The sequence below is a fragment of the Rutidosis leptorrhynchoides genome, chromosome 1 (genome assembly GCF_046630445.1).
Source record: "Rutidosis leptorrhynchoides isolate AG116_Rl617_1_P2 chromosome 1, CSIRO_AGI_Rlap_v1, whole genome shotgun sequence".
Lineage (NCBI taxonomy): Eukaryota > Viridiplantae > Streptophyta > Magnoliopsida > Asterales > Asteraceae > Rutidosis > Rutidosis leptorrhynchoides.
Window position 1 is genome coordinate 626,419,364 of NC_092333.1, and position 20,341 is coordinate 626,439,704.

The following is a 20,341-nucleotide window of genomic DNA, read 5'->3' on the forward strand; positions in this document are numbered from 1 at the left end:
AATAACCAAAACACTTAATGGATTAAAGCTACACTTCGAGTGACATAGTTTATCAATGATTAAGTTTAATTTTTGATAAAGGTACACGTCGCGTAACGAAAAGTACTAGTTTTCTAAGCGTACGAAACAACGTTCGAAAAATCGGAACCGGGACATAAGTTGAGTGACGACGTATGACTTATCGGAACAAAAATTACAGATCAACTATGCACGAGAATATAATATAATATATAATTAATTAATATAAATTATATATATTATATATTATTTTATTATGTCGACGAACTCGTGTACAAAAACAGATGTGAGCTGTAAAATCATCTCATGCGATCGCATGGGATATGGCCTAGGAAGCCATGCGATCGCATGGCAACCCTGGACAGGCCAACCACTATAAATTCGATCGAATTCTGTTTATTGATTCACAAATCTCTCCATCTCTATATTACTCTATATTATTATTATTATTATTATTATTATTATTATTATTATTATTATTATTATTATTATTATTATTATTATTATTATTATTATTATTATTATTATTAATTATATTATTATTATTAAGAGTATTAATATTATTAATAGTAGTATTATTACACATAAAATACTACGACGAAGTGCTATTCGAGTTATTTCAAAATGGGTTTTCAAACGGGATAGAGCTAAGAAAACTATGAGTTATAGCTATGGAGGTTATGGGTAATGTTCGTGGGTATTATTTGCAAGTCAAACCTAGTGTTTATCATCTCTATTGCGTCTACATACTTTCCTGCAATATTGAATCACAATATTGATACGTGAGCATTCATATCTTATCTTTTATATATTTAAAAGTGTATCCATGTCTAGTGCTCGAGTATATATGTTTATGCATGCTTGTGTGCTAAATTTCGTCGTTAAACAGTTTATGATGAATCACGAATTAAATACATAAATTACTGATAAAAGGTATATGATATGCATGTTTTTGGAAAGCTGGCGAAAAATCAATAACTTTTCATTTAGAAATCACGTAATTTCGATGAACGAATTTAAAGATATGGTCAACTGAATTATGATTGACATTAATTGAATTGCTTTTGAATCTACAATTGATATTTAAACAACTTGTTTATAAGATTGATAAATTGGATTTTCAAATATTACTAATCGAGTAAATGAATTTCTATATAAGGCACGTCTCGTCTGAAATGTCCCGTTCATATTGATTATAAATGTTCCATATTAATTGATTTCGTTGCGAAGTTTTGACCTCTATATGAGACGTTTTTCAATGACTGCATTCATTTTAAAAACAAACCATAACCTTTATTTTACCGACAAGGTTAAAAGGACACCACCTAGATTATCAGAAATGATAATCTAAAATATCACACTTACACACTACCAATACATATTAGTTTACAATATTAATATGTTACAACAAAGTAAATTTTGAATGCAGTTTTAAACAATATTATACAAGCATGCTGACTCCAAATCTTGTCTATATATTAGCATGCAACAGCGGAAGCTCCTAATAATCACCTGAGAATAAACATGCTTTAAACGTCAACAAAAATGTTGGTGAGTTATAGGTTTAACCTATATATTTATCAAATCGTAATAATAGACCACAAGATTTTATATTTCAATATACATCCCATACATAGAGATAAAAATCATTCATATGGTGAACACCTGGTAACCGACATTAACAAGATGCATATAAGAATATCCCCATCATTCCGGGACATCCATCGGACATGATATTAAAACTCGAAGTACTAAAGCATCCGGTACTTTGGATGGGGTTTGTTAGGCCCAATAGATCTATCTTTAGGATTCGCGTCAATTAGGCGTGCACTAATTCTCAAAATTAGTGATGTTCCCTAATTCTTAGGCTACCAAGCAAAAGGGGCATATTCGGCTTCGATCATTCAACCATAGAAAGTAGTTTCATGTACTTGTGTCTATTTTGTAAAACATTTATAAAGCTGCATGTATTCTCATCCCAAAAATATTAGATTTTAAAAGTGGGACTATAACTCACTTTCATAGATTTTTACTTCGTCGGGAAGTAAGACTTGGCCACTGGTCGATTCACGAACCTATAACAAATATGTACATATATATCAAAGTATGTTCAAAATATAATTACAATATTTTTAATACATTTTGATGTTTTAAGTTTATTAAGTCAGATGTCCTCGTTAGTAACCTACAACTAGTTGTCCAAAGTTAGATGTACAGAAATAAATTGATATATATTATCTTGAATCAATCCACGACCCAGTGTATACACGTCTCAGGCTAGATCACAACTCAAAGCATATATATATTTGGAATCAACCTCAACCCTGTATAGCTAACTCCAACATTACTGCATATAGAGTGTCTATGGTTGTTCCAAATAATATATATACATGGGTCGATATGATATGTCAAAACATTTGCATACGTGTCTATGGTATCCCAAGATTACATAATATATTAGAATACATGTATAATACAATATGAGTTAGCTAGGATATGATTAATGTAGATTTGTTACAATATTTCCAGTAGCTACAACAATAAAAAAATATCCAATCTTGTTTTACTCATAACTTCTTCGTTTTAAATCCGTTTTGAGTGAATAAAATTACTATGGTTTTATATTGAACTCTATTTTATGAATCTAAATAGAAAAAGTATAAGTTTATAGTCAAAAATATAAGTTACAAGTCGTTTTTTGTAAGAGGTAGTCATTTCAGTCGAAAGAATGACGTCTTGATGACCATTTTGAAAAACATACTTCCACTTTGAGTTTAACCATGATTTTTGGATATAGTTTCATGTTCATAAGAAAAATCATTTTCTCATAAGAACAACTTTTAAATCAAATTTTATCATAGTTTTTAATTATCAAACCCAAAATAGCCCGCGGTGTTACTAGGACGGCGTATGTCCGGTTTTACGGTGTTTTTCGTGTTTCCAGGTTTTAAATCATTAAGTTAGCATATCATATAGATATAGAACATGTGTTTATTTGATTTTAAAAGTCAAGTTAGAAGAATTAACTTTTGTTTGCGAACAAGTTTAGAATTAACTAAACTATGTTCTAGTGATTTCAAGTTTAAACCTTCGAATAAGGTAGTTTTATATATATGAATCGAATGATGTTATGAACATCATTACTACCTAAGGTTTTGTGAATAAACCTACTGGAAATGAGAAAAATAGATCTAGCTTCAAAGGATCCTTGGATGGCTTGAAAGTTCTTGAAGCAGAATCATGACACGAAAACAAGTTCAAGTAAGATTTCCACTCGAAATAAGATTGTTATAGTTATAGAAATTGAATCAAAGTTTGAATATGAGTATTACCTTGTATTAGAAAGATATCTTACTGTAAATAAGAAAGATTTCTTGAGGTTGGATGATCACTTTACAAGATTGGAAGTAAGCTAGCAAACTTGGAAGTATTCTTGATTTTATGAAACTAGAACTTATAGAATTTATGAAGAACACTTAGAACTTGAAGATAGAACTTGAGAGAGATTAATTAGATGAAGAAAATTGAAGAATGAAAGTTTTTGTAGGTGTTTTTGGTCATTGGTATATGAATTAGATATAAAGGATGTGTAATTTTGTTTAATGTAAATAAGTCATGAATGATTACTAATATTTTTGTAATTTTATGAGATATTTCATGCTAGTTATAACGACCCTCACTTTTCCATTTCTATTTTACTATTTTTCCCTTAGGATTTTTGTGCTCGTAAACTTTATTTGACAAAACGTCGACTGAATAGTAAACTTTTAGTCGACACTCTCTGTTAATTAAAGTTTATATATTTTTGTGATATTGTAAATATTATAACTTTAGAAAATTTATAAAATGTGACATTTCTCTAAACTATTAAACTCTTGGAGAAAACAATTAAAATTAAATAAAGTATGGGTTAATTAAATAAATGTAATAATACTTAATGTATAAAAAAATGTATATATGTACATTGTTACAGCCGGAAAAAATATAATAATATTAAAAAAATGGCGGCTTGCTTTTAAATAAAGAGAAAAAAAAAAACAAAACAAATACAATTAAAAGATAAATACTAAGAAATCCTAATCTAATCACAATTTCAAATCTAATCCTAATCTAATCCTAAGTATTTAAACTAAGACTAATCATAATCATAATACTTAATTAAAACCTAGATAGTTTGAGTTGTAGTCCAACTCTGAACTAGTGCACTATATAAGCACATTAAGGCTTTCTCAAATTGCATCACAAATAATTCAACAATCCCTCTCATCTCTTCTTTTTTTTTTTTCTCGGCAATTACAACCCACCACTACCTCCAACTTTGCTATTTTTCTGCAGTTTTTTTACCTTTATTGTTTGCTGCGTTTTTGGGCAGCCCGAACCACCACTAACTGCATCTTACCGCTGCTGTTTTCGACCCCCAAAAGCCCGCCCAAATCAGCCATGCAGCTGCGTTTTTGCTGCTGCAACCCGTCACCATCACAGCCCCTTTTTTTTTTTGCTGTTCTCCTGCAGTTTTTCGCCACCCAAAAGCTGTTAAAAACAGCCCCCAATAGCTACTGTTTTGATGTTTCTGTTTGGCAAAACACCTCCACAAAAACCGTTGCCTATGCTACTGTTTTGGCAGTCATGAACCATCCAACAAAACGCCACACTTTGTAGTTGTTGCTGCTGTTTTCTGTCCGAAAAACAGTCTCGAAACCGAGGTTGTTTCAAGGGTTCCTGCTTCTATTATGTTTGTCGGTCGAGCCTTAAAACCAAAGCCAACATCATACGTTCTCGATTCTCACTTATTTCATCCAAAGGTATAAACATAAAATTTAAACTTTTTAATTTTTATCTTTACTTATGATTTATCGTTCACAAAGTATGATGAATTGATTAATAAATTAAAAGATGGTTAAAAAGATAAAGGAAATAATGAAAGTATGTTGATTAACAAGAGTGTAATTAAAAGTATTATGATTATGATATAGAGTATGATCTTGAATATGAAGTAATAAGATAAAGATTATGAATATGTATTGATTATGAATAAGGATTATAAGTATTATGTATAAGTAGTAGGATAAAAGATTATAGTTATTGGTTTGGTGAATAAAAGTTTATGGATAGTTATCAAGTTAATAAGATTAATGGTATCATAAAAGTATATGTGAATGGTTTGTGATTAATAAACTAGGTCATGAATGTTATTAGTAATAAAGATAATGATAAGGATAAAAAAAGGTATGAACTAGTTTTATGATTATGATTTTATGAAGGTGAAGGTTATGATTAATAAGATTGTAAAGATTAAAAAGTGTGATGGTTGTTAATAAATTAGGTTAAAAGATTAAAAGATTATAAATTATGATTATGTATTGTATAAGTAAAGAGTTGGATAATACATATGGGTAATAAGGATTAGAGTTAATGAATATGATTAGTTATTATGTTAATTAAAAAGTTATGATTTTATGTGATGATTAGGTTAAGATTATGATAAAAGGTTATGAATATGGATTAGTTAAGTAATTGTGATCATGGTATACGTGCATGCATGCATGCATACGTATGTATGTGCATGTATACATTATAGATATATGGGTGTGTGTATATGTAAATATATACATACGTGTATATGTATGTGTACATATGTATGTATATGTACGTGTGTATGTATGTGTGAATGTGTATTGTGTGAGTTATATAAGTTAGTAAACATAATAATAAAAAGTAATAAGTATATATATATATATATATATATATATATATATATATATATATATATATATATATATATATATATATATATATATCATCTTACACTTATGTATATGTAGCACCTACACCTAATATATATATATATATATATATCATATAGTTATGAACACATACATCTATAATAATAAATAAAGAATATATATGTATGTATCATATAGGTATATTTATACATGTATACCTAATAGTTGATTAAAGTAAATAATAATACTATTATTAGTATAACTTAGACACTTAATTATATAGTAACACTTAATAACACTAAGTATATTATCATTTATATAAATACAACTTTTCTCGAAAACGGTCACTATTAATGTAGCTTGCTATATTAATAAACAAACTATATGTCTATTAGACATTACCTAATCGAACATTATATCTCTAGGTTGAGATCTCCGTGTTCAACAATCCGATCATATAACTTGCGTGGAATATCTATCTGCTATTAAGGTGAACTTCATAGCCCCACTTTTTAACTTTCTCTATTACTTATTTTAAACTTTTGGGGTGAGACACATGCTTGCTTTTTCAAACTGTTTTACGCTTAGACACAAGTACCTGAAAACTATTTAACTGTGCTGACATGCTTTGATTCATGCTAAATCCCTACCATGAGATCGTTAATTACTGGAATTTTGGTAAGCTTAGTTATTGTGAATAGCGCTATTGAGAGTGACGTTTCTAACCATTTGACCATTGGTCTTTGGTTACATAATAATGATTAAACGACACTGACAGTTCAAGGTGTCCAGGGTAACTTTGTTTATGCCTCGATATCATAACTTCAGCATTTACTTTTGATAACCAAATCTTGTGGTCTAAAACTGTATATATTAAACCTATGTTGTTCACTCAACCTTTTTTGGTTGACACTTTAAGCATGTTTTGTCTCAGGTGAAGATTGCTAAAGATTAGTTGCTATTTGGACTTTACTGCTTTTGGAGTCCGCATTTATACATTCATATTAGTGCATTAGTACATTTAAGTTCAATTGTAATGACATTACTTTCCGCTGATTTAAATACATTAGTTTATACTAAAAACTTCTCATATAGAGTCGTTCTCGTTTATACATACTTGTGTTATGATATTGTAAAGTCATATTTCCCCGACCCTATTTGGGGGTATGACAGAGTGGTATCAGAGCCAGGTTTGTTATAGAGAACCAGGATTGCATTTTATGTGTGCCTTATGTGTTAGTTAGGTGCCTTAGCAATCTTTAGGACTATAACCTTTCCTGCTTTAGTTTTAAGCGCTTTTCCTTTGATCTTTATACTGCTACTTCATCTTACTTCATGCTTTTACCTCTGTTGATATTCTGTATCCTTTCCAAAGGATATCAAGCCAAAATCCTATCATCTTGCCTGATCCCGACTCTAAAGGATCGGTTAGTATGTGGTTATTAACATAACCATACATATCCTATGACCTGACTTCACCATTGTAATTCAAAGTATTCTTTGACACACACAAAGGGATGTCACTCATGACTCAATATTCCCACGTCAACTATCTAAGTTTGATCACGTGTCCTGACCTTATAGAGTGACCTTGGAATGGAAATATGAATTAGTGAAATATAATGACGCTTGGCCGACGTAATTATATTACGGTAATTCATATAGAAATTCCAATATCATGACATATGGAATAGAAAGTGAATCAAAGAAAAATTTCCAAGCCATTCATTCAAAAATCTCAATGTTATTACATGAAGGGTAATCATCATCTGATTTGTAGAGATACTAAGAGCTCGTTTTTCAACCAAACTATCTATCTCATACCCATGAGTAGATTAATAAATTCTCCTATGCCTTGTAAAGCTTTGCATTCTTTCTTTCTTAAAAAACTTATCTCTTTATCTTTGACGCTTAATTATCACGCTTAATCACTATCATATCTTCGCTGGAAGGAAGGATGCATGTTCTTAAGTGACCTAAAGTGACACCCCCGAAATTTCTTCGAAGCATGCCTCTTATTATCTGTAATTACGCTCCTGGTGTAGATGTTCATAAACCCATTAGGAAACCCGCTGAAGATAAGCGACAACCACCTGCAAGGATTTCATTTGAGTTTTCAAACGACGATATTATAAACACCACATTCACTATTATGAGCATAACCCCATGAAGAATAGGACCTTCCAATAAGTATATTTTGATTATCATAGCCAATGAAAACTGTTCGCACTCATGCATTCATTACATGGCGGCATGCGAGTAATGATTTCATACCCAAATAAAAATCAATCACCGTCAATTCAAAATCTAGGATTAGATACACCACCTGAAGTTTTTTCATTTTCTCGCAGCCTGCCGGCTTGATCTAAACACACCCTAATCACATCTGAAAATTTTCCCACACTTTGAGCCAGTAAAGGCTGAAGTATAAATTTCCATCACCATATTGAAAAGCACGTGATCCCTCACACGCTCCATATGATCAAAGGTAGCATTGATATGATTATCATTACGTTACTTATGGTCAAACATCGAGTGATTTGTTGTACCTAAACAATAAGTCGCGACCTTTGAATCGTTAACCATTTTTCTAAAAAATCTTACGATTTCACCTCGGTGTTAAAAGCATGTTAGATGTATCATTATATGATCATATAACAGTAGGCAAGTGACACCATGTCCTTACATCGCCCTTACTCATGGGGAAATTCATACCATCCCGACAATAATCTCATATTGTGAATGACAAATCAAGCAATCCATGAGTGTATAATAAGGGCACTTACTGCCAGCTTTCCAACTCCAATACTAGTCTGATCTCTTGAAATTTCAAAGTCAACAGTGGATTAACTTCACGTTCTCATGCTCTACCATTCATACATCACTTGTCAGCAACAGCTTCACACATGAACATTTTGAATTCCAAGAACTTATCAACCACACTTAAATTCAATAGTTATCATTACTTCGTAACATTGTTGCTCAAATATCACCCGGAATTTTCAAGGTCCTTCACCCGATTTTTCTTAGTCTTTCTCCAACTCGTAACCTCGGAAATATGAAAATTTTGTTTACCAAAATTTTACACGCACTATTTTACTGTGCGATCCTCTTGAAATTTTATAAAATAAATTTATTTACTGTCATTCGTGCAAATTTTATAAATTGTATATATTTTTACGATAAAGTAAATAAAATTTACCTTTACTTATTTTGACTAGTACATATCAAATTATACCTTCACTTTTACAAATCAAATCTTTTACATTTGAATTCAAAAGTTATTTTACTTAAATAATACACGTTGCACATAACTCCAGTTTTACTAAGAACTTCGTTTCACATCAAAATGTCTCAACTTTTTCAATATTACTTTGACTTATTATATAAAAATTTTCGTATTACTCCACACTATGATTGGATCACATTCCTTCTTATCCTTCATTCAAGAACAAAACATACCTCTTGCGCTCATCAACTATTCTTTTAGGGTTGGCTGTGGCAATTGCGGGCTGTGAAATTAGTGTCTAAAATACGCAAAGTGGTCACGCCTATCCTTAAGGGAGGCTTACACTGGTATCACGAATAGAGATTTCACTAAGCTCGTCTGAGAAGTTTCTACCTCCGATATTTCACGGCTAAATCACAACACCCTTGTAAACATCAAATTATATGATTTAATATCTTTTTGGCACAAGGTAGCATTTTTCGGAGATTTTCTCACATGTGGAAACAATTCTTTATAGCCAATGATTCACATCTGCACTTAAACTCATAAGTGAATGATAGATCGACTCGCCATTTGTGCGGGAACGTCTTTTTTATTAAGAGATACACCTTTTCGTGCGGCTTTCTATAAGAAATATAATTTATAATCCTCGCTATCCTCTCTAAAGGAGTTACCTTAAATGTTTATGGCGTTTATGTGGTTACTCTAAATATTTCTTCCTTCGTGGGTTGCAACTAAATGTTATCCTAGTCAAGTTTCGATCCCTGATTCGACATGTAACTGAAATCATGATCATAAAGTTACATTCTACAACGTGCTATCAAAAACTATTCCCAAGGATAAGTTCGCATGTATTATAATATACTGAACGATATCTCTCATTAATCATACCATTCTGAGGGCATTTATGGTTAGCTTTGCATGTAAGCCTGATTAGTGACTCCCCAGCTAACATCTCGTTTCGTCTATTCACATTATACATTTCTTGAAAACCAAAGGTATCATATCTATGGTTACCTTCCAAAATTTGGAGTTGGTACCATCTTTAACAAACACAAGCCATGCATCAAACTTCGTGACTCTGATCTCCACAAACTCCTATCTGTTTGTCTATCCCAAAGTTGCGGCATAAACGCTCATGCTTTTAAATGAGCTTGGTAATGTCTCTGAAATTTCATGTATCTGAAAAAGTGAAATGCGTAAATAGGATTATCATCTTCTCTTTTTGAGGAAATCTATTCGGGTGAAACTCTTACTATTCCTTTGGATTACTTCCGCATTGATAATAAAATGCATTTCAAAGAAAAACCTGTATAAGTTATGTTTCATAAGATTCAAACGCTTAGAACATGCCAATATTTCCATAGAACGGATCCGTTGGAATTCACGCAATAGCCCCGAGTATACCTGGAACGTGAAGACCAGATGAAGTGGAAATATCCCCATCTCTTCTCAACCGCAGATGCATCCGAGAAGTCTACCTAAAACTTCGGGACGAAGTTTTCATTAACGGGGAGGTACTATAACGACCCTCACTTTTCCATTTCTATTTTACTATTTTTCCCTTAGAATTTTTGTGCTCGTAAACTTTATTTGACAAAACGTCGACCGAATAGTAAACTTTTAGTCGACACTCTCTGTTAATTAAAGTTTATATATTTTTGTGATATTGTAAATATTATAACTTTAGAAAATTTATAAAATGTGACATTTCTCTAAACTATTAAACTCTTGGAGAAAACAATTAAAATTAAATAAAGTATGGGTTAATTAAATAAATGTAATAATACTTAATATATAAAAAAATGTATATATGTACATTGTTACAGCCGAAAAAAAGTATAATAATATTAAAAAAAAAATGGCGGCTTGCTTTTAAATAAAGAGAAAAAAAACAAAACAAATACAATTAAAAGATAAATACTAAGAAATCCTAATCTAATCACAATTTCAAATCTAATCCTAAGTATTTAAACTAAGACTAATCATAATCATAATCATAATACTTAATTAAAACCTAGATAGTTTGAGTTGTAGTTCAACTCTGAACTAGTGCACTATATAAGCACATTAAGGCTTTCTCAAATTGCATCACAAATAATTCAACAATCCCTCTCATCTCTTCTTTTTTTTTTTTTTTTTTGCTCGGCAATTACAACCCACCACTACCTCCAACTTTGCTATTTTTCTGCAGTTTTTTTACCTTTATTGTTTGCTGCGTTTTTGGGCAGCCCGAACCACCACTAACTGCATCTTACCGCTGCTGTTTTCGACCCCCAAAAGCCTGCCCAAATCAGCCATGCAGCTGCGTTTTTGCTGCTGCAACCCGTCACCATCACAGCCCCTTTTTTTGCTGTTCTCCTGCAGTTTTTCGCCACCCAAAAGCTGTTAAAAATAGCCCCCAACAGCTACTGTTTTGATGTTTCTGTTAGGCAAAACACCTCCACAAAAACCGTGGCCTATGCTACTGTTTTGGCAGTCATGAACCATCCAACAAACCGCCACACTTTGCAGTTATTGCTGCTGTTTTCTGTCCGAAAAACAGTCCCGAAACCGAGGTTGTTTCAAGGGTTCCTGCTTCTATTATGTTTGTCGGTCGAGCCTTAAAACCAAAGCCAACATCATACGTTCTCGATTCTCACTTATTTCATCCAAAGGTATAAACATAAAATTTAAACTTTTTAATTTTTATCTTTACTTATGATTTATCGTTCACAAAGTATGATGAATTGATTAATAAATTAAAAGATGGTTAAAAAGATAAAGGAAATAATGAAAGTATGTTGATTAACAAGAGTGTAATTAAAAGTATTATGATTATGATATAGAGTATGATCTTGAATATGAAGTAATAAGATAAAGATTATGAATATGTATTGATTATGAATAAGGATTATAAGTATTATGTATAAGTAGTAGGATAAAAGATTATAGTTATTGGTTTGGTGAATAAAAGGTTATGGATAGTTATCAAGTTAATAAGATTAATGGTATCATAAAAGTATATGTGAATGGTTAGTGATTAATAAACTAGGTCATGAATGTTATTAGTAATAAAGATAATGATAAGGATAAAAAAAGGTATGAACTAGTTTTATGATTATGATTTTATGAAGGTGAAGGTTATGATTAATAAGATTGTAAAGATTAAAAAGTGTGATGGTTGTTAATAAATTAGGTTAAAAGATTAAAAGATTATAAATTATGATTATGTATTGTATAAGTAAAGAGTTGGATAATACATATGGGTAATAAGGATTAGAGTTAATGAATATGATTAGTTATTATGTTAATTACAAAGTTATGATTTTATGTGATGATTAGGTTAAGATTATGATAAAAGGTTATGAATATGGATTAGTTAAGTAATTGTGATCATGGTATACGTGCATGCATGCATGCATACGTACGTATGTGCATGTATACATTATAGATATATGGGTGTGTGTATATGTAAATATATACATACGTGTATATGTATGTGTACATATGTATGTATATGTACGTATGTATGTATGTGTGAATGTGTATTGTGTGAGTTATATAAGTTAGTAAACATAATAATAAAAAGTAATAAGTATATATATATATATATATATATATATATATATATATATATATATATATATATATGTATCATCTTACACTTATGTATATGTAACACCTACACCTAATATATATATATATATATATATATATATATATATATATATATATATATATATATATATATATATATATATATATATATAGTTATGAACACATACATCTATAATAATAAATAAAGAATATATATGTATGTATCATATAGGTATATTTATACATGTATACCTAATAGTTGATTAAAGTAAATAATAATACTATTATTAGTATAACTTAGACACTTAATTATATAGTAACACTTAATAACACTAAGTATATTATCATTTATATAAATACAACTTTTCTCGAAAACGGTCACTATTAATGTAGCTTGCTATATTAATAAACAAACTATATGTCTATTAGACATTACCTAATCGAACATTATATCTCTAGGTTGAGATCTCCGTGTTCAACACTCCGATCATATAACTTGCGTGGAATATCTATCTGCTATTAAGGTGAACTTCATAGCCCCACTTTTTAACTTTCTCTATTACTTATTTTAAACTTTTGGGGTGAGACACATGCTTGCTTTTTCAAACTGTTTTACGCTTAGACACAAGTACCTGAAAACTGTTTAACTGTGTTGACATGCTTTGATTCATGCTAAATCCCTACCATGAGATCGTTAATTACTGGAATTTTGGTAAGCTTAGTTATTGTGAATAGCGCTATTGAGAGTGACGTCTCTAACCATTTGACCATTGGTCTTTGGTTACATAATAATGATTAAACGACACTGACAGTTCAAGGTGTCCAGGGGTAACTTTGTTTATGCCGTGATATCATAACTTCAGCATTTACTTTTGATAACCAAATCTTGTGGTCTAAAACTATATATATTAAACCTATGTTGTTCACTCAACCTTTTTTGGTTGACACTTTAAGCATGTTTTGTCTCAGGTGAAGATTGCTAAAGATTAGTTGCTATTTGGACTTTACTGCTTTTGGAGTCCGCATTTATACATTCATATTAGTGCATTAGTACATTTAAGTTCAATTGTAATGACATTACTTTCCACTGCTTTAAATACATTAGTTTATACTAAAAACTTCTCATATAGAGTCGTTCTCGTTTATACATACTTGTGTTATTGTATTGTGAAGTCATATTTCCCCGACCCTATTTGGGGGTATGACACTAGTTGCCAAATGATGGTTCCCACATGTGTTAGGTGATTCACATGGGCTGCTAAGAGCTGATCATTGGAGTGTATATACCAATAGTACATACATCTAAAAGCTGTGTATTGTACGAGTACGAATACGGGTGCATACGAGTAGAATTGTTGATGAAACTAAACGAGGATGTAATTGTAAGCATTTTTGTTAAGTAGAAGTATTTTGATAAGTGTCTTTAAGTCTTTCAAAAGTGTATGAATACATATTAAAACACTACATGTATATACATTTTAACTGAGTCGTTAAGTCATCGTTAGTCGTTACATGTATATGTTGTTATGAAACCTTTAGGTTAACGGTCTTGTTAAATGTTGTTAACCCATTGTTTATTATATCTAAAGAGATGTTAAATTGTTTCATTATCATGATATTATTATATATAATATATCTTAGTATGATATATATACAGTTAAATGTCGTTACAACGATAATCGTTACATATATGTCTCGTTTCGAAATCATTAAGTTAGTAGTCTTATTTTTATATATGTAGTTCATTGTTAATACACTTAATGATATATTTACTCATCATTTAACATAATTAACCAAGTGTATCAATATCTTAATATGATTCATATGTACTTAGTAAGACGTTGTTATAACGATAATCGTTATATATATCGTTTTCGTGTTTCTTAATTCAATAGTCTCATTTTTATGTATATAACTCATTGTTAAAATACCTAATGAGATACTTACTTATCATAATATCATTTTAACTATATATATATAACCATATATATGTCATCATATAGTTTTTACAAGTTTTTAACGTTCGTGAATCACCGGTCAACTTGGGTGGTCAATTGTCTATGCGAAACCTATTTCAATTAATCTAGTCTTAACAAGTTTGATTGCTTAAAATGTTGGGAACACTCAATCATGTAAATAATAATTTCTTTTAACATATATAAACATGGAAAAGTTCGGGTCACTACATCGTCTTGTTGAGCAATTGTCAAAATTGATTGTTTTATCATATTTTAAAGCCTTATAAAAACTGTAGTTTAATTTTACAAGAATTGAGAAACTATGTGAAATGTTAGAATGTTTCGATTGCCATGATCATTCAACTATAGTATTGAGTCAGATTGACTTTTTGAAACAACTTTTGATAACTTTTGTATGTCGGTCTCGAGCATTAGGATTGTGATACACTATGACATGAGCTAGCTTGATAGACAATTATTGACCAACATATGTTCTCTAGGTTGAGATCTACGGTTATTTGGCATTCCAAGTTTCGGTCACATTTCGGTGAACGACTATATGTGCTGCTAAGGTGAGTTTCATTTGCTCCCTTTTTAATTGTTTTTGCAATCTATATTTTTGGGCTGAGAATACATGCAATTTATTTTAAACGTAATGAATACAAGTACATACTTAATTCTACACTGAGTTTGAACCGAAAATCCCTTAGCTTTGGTAACTAGTAGATGCCGGTTATAAGAACTGGTGGGCGTGAATAGTTGTATATGGATCCATAGGGCTTGACATCCCCATCTGTTCCAGGTATAGAAACCCTAGCCTGAACTATAAAACAGACGTATGCTATTTGAGTTTAATACACGTTGGATTGCGTGTATTGTACATGTTGGTTGCATGTATGTTAAAACATGGGTACTTATTATAACATTAAAGTTTAGTTACCAGGGTGCTCAATCTTGTAGAATATTTTGATAAACGTTTCTGGATGAAACAACTGAAATCTTGTGATCCACCTTTATGTACAGATTATGCAAAACATTAAAACTATGAACTCACCAACCTTTGTGTTGACAATTGTTAGCATGTTTATTCTCAGGTTCCCTAGAAGTCTTCCGCTGTTTGCTTATATGTTAGACAAGCTATGTGCATGGAGTCTTACATGGCATATTTTTCAAGGAAACGTTGCATTCACCAAATCATCACCATGTATCTTATTTTGATTGCATTGTCAACGGAAGTACTAATGTAAACTATTATATTACGGTGATTGTCTATATGTAGAAATCATCAGATGTCGAAAACCTTTGATTTAAATATTCATTTATGGTGTGCCTTTTCAAAAGAATGCAATATTTACAAAACGTATCATATAGAGGTCAAATACCTCGCAATGAAATCAATGAATGACGTGTTCGTCCATATGGATTTGGAGCGATCGTCACAGAAGGTGTTGGTGCAGGGTTAGTACTTACTAGTCCAGAAGGTGAAGAGCATACGTATGCATTGAGGTTTTGTTTCTATGCATCTAACAATGAAGCAGAATATGAAGCATTGCATTCCGGCCTCCGCATAGCGTCAGAAATGAGAATAAAACATTTGCGTGCATATGTTGATTCTCAAATTGTAGCACAGCAGGTTAATGGAGGGTTTGAAGCTAAAGATGTCTCTATGAAACAGTATTTGCAATTAGTTGAAAAAATATCAAAAAATTTTGAGACCTTAGAGGTCGTGCAGATACCAAGAAATAAAAACAAGAAGGCAGATGTTTTGAGCAAATTAGCAACATTAACATTTGATCATTTGCACAAGAAAGTTTTGGTGGAGGTCTTAAAAGATAAATCGGTTGATGAAAAGGTAGTAGTTGCAACAGTTAAAGAAAGGGAACCATGTTGGATAACCCCCTATGTGAAATATTTGCAGGACGGAATACTGCCAACAGATACCATGGAAGCAAGACGGATAAGAGTTAGTGCCCCACTTTACGTTCTGAAAAACGGAATAGAAAATCCTTCAATGGACCAAATTTAAGGTGTTTAACACCACAGCAAGCAATTGATGTAGTCAAGGAAATGCATGAGGGATTATGTGCACAACATTCCGGTTATAGAACTATAGTTGGACGGATTATGTGACAAGGGTATTATTGGCAGTCAATTTACAAAGATACAGCAGACGTAATTAAGACATGTGATGCCTGCCAGTGGCATGGAACCGTACAGCGCTTATCCAAGTATGATTTAATTTCAGTATCATCGGCATGGCCATTTTGTAAATGGGCAATTGACATAGTAGGCCCATTTCCAAGAAGTGTGGAAAATGCAAAATTCTTGGTTATTGCAATTGATTTCTTCAGTAAGTGGGTTGAAGCGAAGGTATTGGCAAAAATAACTGGGGAGAATATAAAGAAATTCGTGTGGAACGATATTGTGTGTAGATATCGATTACCAAATGAAATTTTCAGTGACAACAGAAAACAGTTTGCAGATAACCCCTTCAGAAGTTGTGTGAAGAGCTAAACATCAAACAAACATTTACCTCAGTTGCTCACCCACATGCCAATGGGCAGGTTGAGGTAACAAACAAAGAAATTGTAGCCGGCATAAAGGCTAGGTTGGGTTTGAGTCAGACTAAATGGGTAGATGAAGTGCCATATGTATTATGGGCTCACCGTACAACGCCAAAACGGAGCACGGGTGAAACACCATTCAGTTTGGTATATGGCACTGAGGCAGTGATACCAACTGAAATCCGTGTTCCAACACAAAGGATTTTAGCATTTGATACAGAAAATAATTCATCCATCTTACGTGAAAACTTGAATTTATTGGAATAAAGGCGAATCATGGCCGCCATCCGTCAAGCGGATGCAAAACAGAAAATGGCAAAATATTATAACAAGCGAGTCAGATATGTGCAATTCACGGAGGGGGATTTAGTGTTACGAAATAATGAGGCAAGTAGGAAGGAAAAACAAGGGAAGTTAGGACCACGCTGGGAAGGCCCATATAAAGTTGTAAAGGCACATCCTAATGGGTCATACACCCTCTCAGGGCCCTCCGGCGAAGAAATTCCACGAACATGGAATGCAATGAGTTTAAAGAAATTTTATGCGTAGTATTGCATGTTCGAATAGCTTGATCAACTATTTAGAGCATGAGATGCAATCATAAATGTAAAAATTTCTTTAAAGAAATAAGAATTCAGAAAAATTTCTTATGGCATATTATTCATAATTTTTATCCGGCCAAAGGTTTTAATCAGATGTCACAAAGCTGTGTGTCATCCATGCCCGCAAAAGAGAAGTTTTTTCCTCGGTGGCAGAAGTTCAATCATAAACAAAAGATTGAAATGGCAGCGGATAACGTAGAACTCCACTGAACATCCAGGCAATAGAATGTATCTACGACCGTCATGACGTAAAAATTATACAAACAGTATATGACTAGTCATAATTTTGATTGTTCAAATCAAACATATAAAGCTTTGACAAAATCATCAGCAAAGTAAAAAACATTTACATACATTATATAATTAACAGATAACACAAGCAATACAGATTACAACTTCAAATTTAGAACATCGTCTACCGATATAGCAGCATTATTACACAAATTCTCTAATTCAGGAAAAGACAGATGTTCTATTTCATCACCAAGCACTTTAAGTCTATCTTCTGCATTTGGCTTCAATTGAGATATAAGAGACTCCGGCAATGACTTTGGAAAGTCAGGTATATTATTTTTCAACCTCTCAAGAAACCGTATCCGGTCAGCGTCCAGCACAACAGTTATAAATTCGTTGAACGGCTTAGTTAACTTCTCAGAAGTGAAAGCACTCTTCACAATTTTTGGAACACCTTCAATCAGACGCCTGGTTTCATCCTGGCTTGATTCCAATTGTTCTCTTAATGATGATTCAGATTGAGTTAATGTCTCAATCTTGTGAAGATGCCATTTTTCTTTGGCGGCCAATTCAACATAACGAGCCTCAGCAGCATTCTTTGCAGCAATAGCAGCATCTAACTCAAGCTCTGCAGCTTTCAGGGCCTCTGTGTTTTTCTCAATTTCTTCAGACTTGTTACGATGCACTTGGTCAGAACGCTCTAAACGCCTTAGATTATTGAATTCAGATGCAATATTCCAAATAATGCCTTGTGCTTGACATTTTCGAGCGTCACCATCAGATAAACTATCAAAGAATTTAATAAGTGAAGGCAACAGCATTGCTTCAAGATACTTCATAAAATCCTCATAATTACCAGGAGGACCAGCTAAGAGAGTTGTTAAGCCAGTAGTATCTAAATTAAGAATGCTAATTTGTGAACTGCTTTCCCCTATTCTGCTACGCTGAGCGGGAGGCGAAAGAGCAAGTTTCTTCTGTGCTTCTTCCTTCGCTACCAGGGCTGAATTAAAATGACAGTTGTTATTCAAGAAGTTTTTCTAATCCAGAAAAGAAGATTCACAATTCAATATTGCATATTTATCAGGATCAACATTATAATAGCCACCATTGTTGGGCATATGGAAAAAGCAATAAAGGTTTTCTTCTGCTATTGATTCAAAAGAGAGGTTATCAGCAGCACGCCGTTTTCTCGAATTTTCTCGATTTAAAGGAGCATCATCATCATCCTCAAGCTCATTTTCACATAAACTATTTTCAAGCGTCTGATCAACTAATTTTTCAGATCTAAATTGCAGTTCATTAAATCTGGTGTAACGCAGAGCGGCGAGCGGAGTAATCACTAAAAAGAATAAGTATACAGTAATTATTATACAGATAATAACAATAGATAACCAAATTCTAATCAGATTATACCTTTGTTTTTCACCATAACAATGGCACAGCCACGTGTTTCTGCATCCCATTCAGCATTAAGGGAGCATAGAGAGAGCATATGTTCTGGATAATGATGATTTGGAATCCTCTCTTTTTTAATCACATTTAATACTTTTCGTTCCTAAGATGTTAACCTTGGATGAATAACTTTGGGAGGATCAAGCGATGTACGCCAATAGCTAGCTTGCAGGCAATCATTGGGGATAACTTCGCTATTAATAAAGAAGAATGTACTCTGCCAATTCTCATTTGTTTCACCAGAATTAAGCAAAAACCCATCCAGAGTAAGACAAAACCATCCTTTATCATAACGTTTTATGGTTGCAAGATTAGAAAAAAGACGAACAGAGGGGTAATATCTCGAGCCATACAATACATCTCGAACAGCATAATTTTACGAGTGGACATAGGCTCAAATTGTCCAACGCTAACACCATAAAAACAGCAAATGTCTAGGTAAAATTTTGTAAAAGGAATACGAAGGTGAGAAAAGTATAAGGCACGGCCGTAAGTAGCAAACCTTTCCAGGAAGAGGGTGACAGGCACGATCATGTGGGCCTGGAACAACAGCATCGGCACTAAAAAATTTGGGAAAAGCGACTCTGACACGATCGAGGTAGATTGAGGAAATTCTGCTTGGAATATCTTCAACATTAAAAATAGCCATTGATTGGGAAGTAAAGAAAGGAATTTTGTGACATAAGTTTAAGGTAGATGAAGGAAATAAATTCAGATTGAAGTAAATATGACACAGTAAAAATTGGGTATTAAATAGCAAGCAGAAGATGAACAGATGATGGTTAATCGCATGGTTGATATGCTACCACGTGTTGGGTGTACAAAAATGCAGGAGAAGTAAATTTAATTGAAAATGAAATTCAAATTCCAAAAGGTACTTTCTGCAGGTCATGATCAAAAAGTAAGTGACATGGCAGAAAAAGTTCGACTACAGCAGATTCTTGTTCCCGAGGAAAAGGCATTACTTATTTTTTAGTTTAAT

General features: G+C 32.2%; 1 pseudogene; it reads right to left on the minus strand.

The window, feature by feature from the left end:
- LOC139848736 (myosin-15-like) overlaps nt 1-20,341 on the minus strand; it is a 109,418-nt pseudogene that overhangs the window by 87,291 nt on the left and 1,786 nt on the right.